Source organism: Arachis ipaensis, chromosome B07 (assembly GCF_000816755.2).
Source record: "Arachis ipaensis cultivar K30076 chromosome B07, Araip1.1, whole genome shotgun sequence".
NCBI classification, from domain to species: domain Eukaryota; kingdom Viridiplantae; phylum Streptophyta; class Magnoliopsida; order Fabales; family Fabaceae; genus Arachis; species Arachis ipaensis.
Window position 1 is genome coordinate 13792281 of NC_029791.2, and position 7585 is coordinate 13799865.

At 34.3% G+C, this 7585-nt stretch overlaps 1 long non-coding RNA gene across 4 annotated transcripts; it reads left to right on the plus strand.

The window, feature by feature from the left end:
* LOC110264869 lies at positions 1408-7522 on the plus strand. 4 transcript variants are annotated; one of them, XR_002351162.1, is made up of 5 exons: positions 1408-2040; positions 3589-5028; positions 5497-5594; positions 6215-7151; positions 7310-7522. It is a non-coding gene; the product is annotated as an uncharacterized LOC110264869 (long non-coding RNA). The 4 variants fall into 4 exon arrangements; XR_002351160.1 differs by having other exon boundaries at positions 3589-5594; XR_002351161.1 differs by having other exon boundaries at positions 5497-7151.

Below are 7585 nucleotides of genomic sequence, written 5' to 3' on the forward strand. Positions count from 1 at the left end.
GAACCCATTTTAATTGGCGGGGAGGGCCGGTCCGCCCCGTTTATGTGGCGGGCCTAGGCGGGACGGGGCGGGTTGGGGCGGACCGGCCCGTTTTGCCATCCCTAATCACACCCATGACTCAACTCACCCCTATCTACTTCACTTCGCGCGTGTCTTGCAGTTTCGGTTTCTCATTTGGCTTTGTTATAACTTATAAGCTCTTACCTGGGTTATTGTTGCCCTGTTGGTAACAATGGTTGGTGAAATGGAAGTGAGGTGTTGGAACAATCAACAATGCTGAATCCTATGCTCTCTTTCATCCATTTCCAAAGTGCACCAGCTTAGGGGGAACATTTGATTGGTCACCCTATATTATTTTCGAAGTGTGTTTGGTTACATGAGAAAGGAAGAGTAAAAAATTCAAGAGTTAATACTTATTTGGATATAGGTTATTTATATTTAAATTAGAAAAGATTCGAATGCTGATAAAATTGAGTATATATAAAAAATTAAAACTAAAGTTATATACATATAAAGATAAATATCGGTCGACAAAATAATTAATTATTAAATTTTTGTTAATAATTATTCTGTAAATATTTAATATTCATTTTTTTTCTTTTTTATTCATCTTCCTTCTATAACTACCACCGTCTCTCTTTGTTGGATTGCACAACATAATTCAATTACAATATTTTTGTCATACTATATATACAATAGTATTTATGTTTAAATATGAGTAGTTTGATCTGTGACATAGAATATGAAAGCATGAAGATTATAATATCACTGAAGTGAGTGTGTCCAAAAAATATAGACATTATGATCATTTTATTTTATCTCAAAATTCACAACAAGTACATATTTGCCTTATCCAGAAAAATGTAAGTCTAGTTAAGTAGTTGTAGTCAAGACTAAACTAAGAGGTTGCATTGAGTTTGATAAGATGGAGGACCAACAATCTTACCAAGTTGATGACCAAACTCCTTCTAATTTGGTGGTTGACATTGGCCACTACAAGAAAAAAGGCCTGTCGCCACACTTTTTTCTTGTCACGCTTTAAAAGCATGGCCAAAAGGTGTCAATGGCCATACTTTTCTGAAGGTGGCGATTGATTAAAGATTTGGCCACGTTTTTTCTTGTCACGCTTCAAAAACATGGCGAAAGGGGTCAATGACCACACTTTTATGAGAGTGGCGATTGATTAGAGATTTGGACACGTTTTTTCTTGCCACACTTTAGAGAAAAATAGACACGCTATTGAAGCGTAGCGACATGGTTTCGTTATAGTGACGTTTTAAAAGCGTGCCTATTTCCTGTAACTCTTTCGGCACGCTTCAAAAGCGTGGCCACAAGGTTCCCAAAAAAAAAGATTCGTTAATATATGAGTTACATTGTACACTCTCTCAAATAATGCTCTATAACTCTTCAAAACACTTTCTCCTTCCAAGAACCCTAAACTCTTCTGTGCTTCATTGTGTCCTTCTCATGCCTCACCCTAAACACTAACACATATTCTGGCGATTAACCTTTACAAATAGCAAAACAGAAAGAACATCGTCGGTGCTCGCCCTCCGAACGAATATCAAAATCCCAGCACTCTGAAGAACATCGCCGGCGCTCGCCCTCTCTCCTTTGTCGCAATGCCTCCGTCGGCACTCCTTCTTCCGGCGCTCTCACCATCGCTGCTCCCACCGTAAACCTTTAACCCTCCTTCAGCGGTGACTCCCTCGGCGCTCACTGTCCCTTACAATGCCTCCGTCGGCACTCCTTCTTCCGGCGCTCTCACCGTCGCTGCTCCCACCGTAAACCTTTAATCCTCCTTCAGCGGTGACTCCTTCAGCGCTCACTGTCCCTTGCAAACCCTCTGTTGATGCTCCTTCTGCCGCCGCTCTCTTCTGTCACTGCAAACCCCTAACCCCTGTGGAGCATTGGAGAAGGTTTGTTGTTTAGGCTCACCCCCTTCCGTCGTTGCAAAGAACCCCTTCCTCGTGCAGGGCGGTGTCCATTGTGACCCTTGTCGTGCTAGTTTTGAGACCTCTGCCACCACTTACATTGCTGGTAAACCTTATTTCTTAACTTTAATGTTGCTATTAGCTACTATACCACTATTATCTCTGCTTACATATCTCATATCTGTTTTCGGTTCACTCTTATCAACTTCTCATTAAGTAAAATTGTAATCTGAAAAGTGAGATCTTAGTTTAGACCAAGGAAAAAATTAAATATTGTTCATTTGGAAGAACTTTAACCGCTTGCATTTCTAGAGTCACAGATTTGGACTGACATTCTATTATTCTATCAGTTTATTGTCTGGTCAATTCATTATACATTTTGTTGGATCTGATAATAATTTTTAAAATAACTCTCTAGTTAAAAGTTGTTAAAAGTGGTTATTGTTGATGGATTGTGGATGTCTTAAGCATAAAAAATGTAGATGTGTTTCTGCCCTTGTTGTTTGATTATAATGTAAATATTTGATGTGTTGTTGCCCTTGTTCTATCATGATAATGATGAGATATGTGCTTGTTTGATGATGATGAAGCTGCTGAATTTCTGTTCTTATTACGAAGATTTTAATGTTTGTCTTCATAAATATAGTTTCTTTATTCTCTTTATTTATTTAAGGGAGAAGAGTGGATTTAGATATTAATGATTATAATTTTCATCCCATCTTGGTTTATTTCTTAGCTTTTCTTTCCAAAGAATCATAATTAGGTTGGAGTGGAATACTACAATTTCTAATATCTAGATATCATTTTCCTGTTCCAAGCTGTTGATTCAAAGTCATAGCTTTTTTGCATTCATGGTTCTGCAAGACCTCTGGTGTTATCAGAAGATGTGAAAAAGGTTTAGGCCGAATAAGTGTCTCTTGCACAAGATACTGCATAAATTGTTGTTGATTTCTCATAAAGTTTCACATTCATATAGTTAGATTAGACTTATGAGAGTGAGATACTGAAAGAATAACTGTCTAACAGACAACAGTAATACAATCCAGAAAAAAGTCAACCATATTTGTTATATTAATTGTTACTGTCAGAGGTTGGAATGAAATAAGAATTAAGAAAGCCATGTGCTTTATTGTTTTCACTGTTAAGGCTCTTCTCTTGTAAAAATTAAATGATGAACGGTTATGTTAGTGTTCTACTAAAAACGCTTGTGTTACATGGTGACATGTGTCTATCCTTAATTTGGTGCTATGTCTGTTTACAATCTAACTTAGAGGAATGCATAGACTACTCACTTGTATTGTGTTTTTAGGTCCTTAAAGATGGATTGTTGAATGGGGTTACCGTTCTTGGTGTCCCCGTGAAGGCCATAATCAAAGAGGTGTTTTTTTAAAAAGCAAATCCTGATGGATAATTCACAAGCTTAATATTTAGTTTGCTACATTAAATAAATTTGGTGCAAGCTGAAGTTATTAGTGAGAGATTGAATTCAGTTATTTGTTCCCTTCAGTATTTTTTAAATGCTGCACTACTATGACATGTTTCTAGCCTCAACTAATTGTTTATTTATACTTAATGGAAGTAGCACTATCTACAAGAAAGTGTGCATAATCGAATTTCTTCCAATTTATATTAATTTGTTTTATTATGTGATTAGGTACATAATACATCTACTATATTATCTCTTATTCTTGCTGAGTTTGGCCGGTGTATAGCTCATTCGTCGATGAATGTCTTCAAGTTTCTCGTCGGGATGAGTTATACGTCGGCAAGGAGAGAACAAGGGGTGGGTACCTGCAAAAGACACTCCGACGCTCAAGTCAGTAAGTGTTTAAGAGGTATATGAATAATTCTATGAATATAGAATGTAAGACATAAAATAGAAGTTATCATGTGTTGTATATTATAATATTCTATGAATATAGAATGTATCTAGAATATATCTAGAATGTATCTAGAATGTCCCTAGAATGTATAGTGTATATAGAGATTGGTGCCTTTTATAGGCATAGAGTTGATGAATAGAATTGATGGTATGACCGTTGATCATTAAGTCAGAATATTGATCATTAAGTTGGTAATGAAGGTGTCAGTTACAGAATAAATGATAATTAAGGCTGAGTTATAACTCATAATGCACAATAAAGACCGAGTTATAAGGTGACGGATCATCTCTAATGCATGCTTTCCTTTATATTGCTTAACAAGTTTTGATAGATTTCATGAAAGTTTTTTCATTCAAATTTTGAATCGTCAGATCATCCTCTTTTCATCATTTTGTTATATATTACCAAACCTTCTCTGTTGCACTTCATTAGCTAGTAGTTATCTTCTCATGCTATTATTACTGAACATAAATTTAATTTAATTTCTTTGTAACCACTTGCTAGGCTAGGCTGCTAATTAATGATTTATAGTTGTAAATTAAGTGAAAAAATGCCATTTTTCTTTTTGAAGCAATGATATTATAATTTTCTATAATTATATTATAATTTGCTGCTGATTTGCCGTCGATTTGGCCATTGATTTAAACAGTATTTCATGTAGTGGCTTATCCATGAGCATGTCACAAATTATCAATATAAAATGTGGAATTCCTTTGTTGCCTTGATGCTGTTATGGTACTAATTATCTGCTATCGAATCACTATTCGCTGCTGATTCTACCTCTTATTTTGCTTCTATTTCACTGTTGCTGTGGTACTTAATTAATCTGCTGCTGGATTGCTGAGTATAGTTTAGTTTTTTAGATAAAAAAAACAAATAATATGGGATATGTGTAAGAATTACTTAGATAGAAAGAAAAAAAAGGTGTAGAGCATATTCCTTCAATGGTGTATTTGAAGCTTCCATACATGATGTGGATGTCATATCAATTTCCATTGGTGGAGGTGATCCTAGCTGTGGTTGATGTTATATCCATTGGCGCATTTTTCGCCATTAGTAAAGGGATACTCACAGTGGCCTCAGCTAGAAATGATGGCCTGGATATGACCATCGTGACGAATACTGCGCCGTGGATTGTTACAGTTGCAGCTGGTGGCATTGACAGAGCTTTCAGGAGCACTGTGATTTGAGGGAGTGGAAAAAATGTTTCTGTAAGTTGGTTTCTTATGCCTTTTACATATTTTTTCGGGGGAGGAGCACTTGGGTTATTAATCAACTTCTAATTTCATAACCAAGGTTACTTACACAACTATGATGAATTTGAATGTAAGAGTACACAATCAATTAGAAATAATACTATGAGTAACCTTTATATATATATAATTTTCTGATCACTATTTTTAGAATATTTTTATTTAGTTTTTTTAAATTTTAATTTGGCTTAGATGTTGCACATAACTTGTGGCATGTATGCAACTTATAGCATTACAGAATGGTTCACCTAAGTGCACCTTTAGTTTGATCAGGGTTTAGTTAAATGAAAGACTAAATAATGTACTATGTGAATATTTATTGTTTTACAAAACCAATTTGTATGTTCATATGGTAAATAATAAACAATATGGCATGCATTCTGTTATTGATCATGTGTGAAAACCCCAATCATGGAGGCTATGCAGGGAATAGGAGTGAGTAGTTTTAACCCAAAACAAAAATAGTATCCTCTCATCAATGGCGTCGACGCTGCTCGGAACTCTAAAGCCAAGGAAAATGCTAGGTAGCTTTTGCGTTTGATTTTGTTCTTGCCAATTATGTTTGTTCAATAATGATGACAAAGATTTTAGTTAATGCATTGATCTAAGTACTGCTTTGGAGGATCCTTAGATCCAAATAAGGTGAAGGAAAAGCTTGTTTACTGCAAATTAGGAACATATGGCACTAATGCAATTGTGAAAGAATTTGGAGGCATTGGTGCCATAATTGAAAGACAAAGATATGTTGATGTTGCTCAAGTTTTCATAGCTCTTACTACCATTGTGAATATGAGCTTAGGTGATACTATCACTAGTTATATACATTCCACAAGGTATAAAATAAACCATGTTTAACTTTTTAATGACCACTCTTTAACTCTTGAATGATATTACATGCAACAAGTCCTGATTTCTAAAGTATGACAATATAATCTCTTCACACCCATGTATTTTGGGCAAATTTTTTAACATACAGGGATTACTAAAAAGAGGGTATATTTAAGAGAGATATTGTGTAGTATTTATTCATAAAAAATGATAAATATTATGTATTGGAGAATACAGCGTGATTTTCAATATATGTTCTTTCATTTTTTGGTAAAATATAAGATGTACCAACATAAAAATATTTAAAATTATGCAGGGTAGTGGTGAAAACAATGGAGTTCACAATCAATAATCATGAAGTTTCATATTTAGTGATGAAGTATGTAAAGGAAGTAGATATATAATAGTCGTTGGAGTTGTAATTCATGTATTAAGAAAACATAGGTAGTTATGACTTTAATTTTTGGTATTTTGTTAGACTATCATGCGATCAAACATACTTTTTTTAGTGATAGGTTTATGTATGTTAGACTAGTTGATTTAAAATTATTGGTCATTGTCTAAATTTTAAAATTATCTATGAATTTTGTAAGGTTTTATTATGAAAATTAAAAAAGAACAATAGGTTATTGAAAATTTTTTTTGCCACATTTTAAAAGAGTGGTCATATTATATAGTAGTCATCAACAGCCACGCTTTAAAAGCGTAGCCATACCACACTATTGTCACGCTTTAAAAGTATAGTCATATCTTCCACTATTGGCATGTTTCAAAAGAGTAGCCATATTTTCACTATTGGTAGACTTCAAAAGGCGTAGCCATATCTTCCACTATTAGCGGGCTTCAAAAGCATAGCCATATCTTTCACATACTGCCACGTTTTTAAGCGTGGCAATAGATGAAAGCATGTCAATAGATCGACAAAAGCGTGGTGATAGCTCAAAAAGTGTGGCAAAAAGCTATCGCTACGCTTTTTTTAACTTTTCATCACGCTTTAAAAGCGTAGCAAAATCGATAATTCTTTTAGTTGGCTATCATATCACCCTTAGGTCACCTCTTGTGGATGATGAAATCATTAACCTTAAGGTTGATGATGACATTCATCCACTAGAAGAAGAGGACGACAAAGAAGAAGGGGTTGGTGGGGACGACAAAGAAGATGAGAAAATTGATGATCAAAAAGTAACATCTGAAGAGGATGATGAACAAGGGGTTGATGAGGACGAAGAAGAAGAAGAGGAATTCAAATGAAGGTAAACTTATGTTCAATTGTGTTATATTATAGATTCGATTTAGTTCAAATATTATATTGCATGTTATACGTTAGAGTTATATCCATGGTAATCATTCTCTATATTGTATATATTGCATTCAGATTATATTTTTTAACTATTTTAATTATTTGTTTCAGATAGACATATTCAACAGAGATAGTGCCAGGAGTCACATCAGAACCATTAGAAAGACGACGATGACGATTATGAGGACTCGTAGAATTTAGTATTTTCTTTTGTACAATTTTGTTTTTGACGAAATTGCTTTATGTTTGTAGCGTCATGGTCCAGATTATACTGTAGTTTTTGTTTATTTTAATGACATCTGAATTTCATTGATTTTTATTTAATTTTTATAAGGTTATAATTATGATAATTGTAGTTAAATATTACCGTCAAATTTTGTGTTAGGT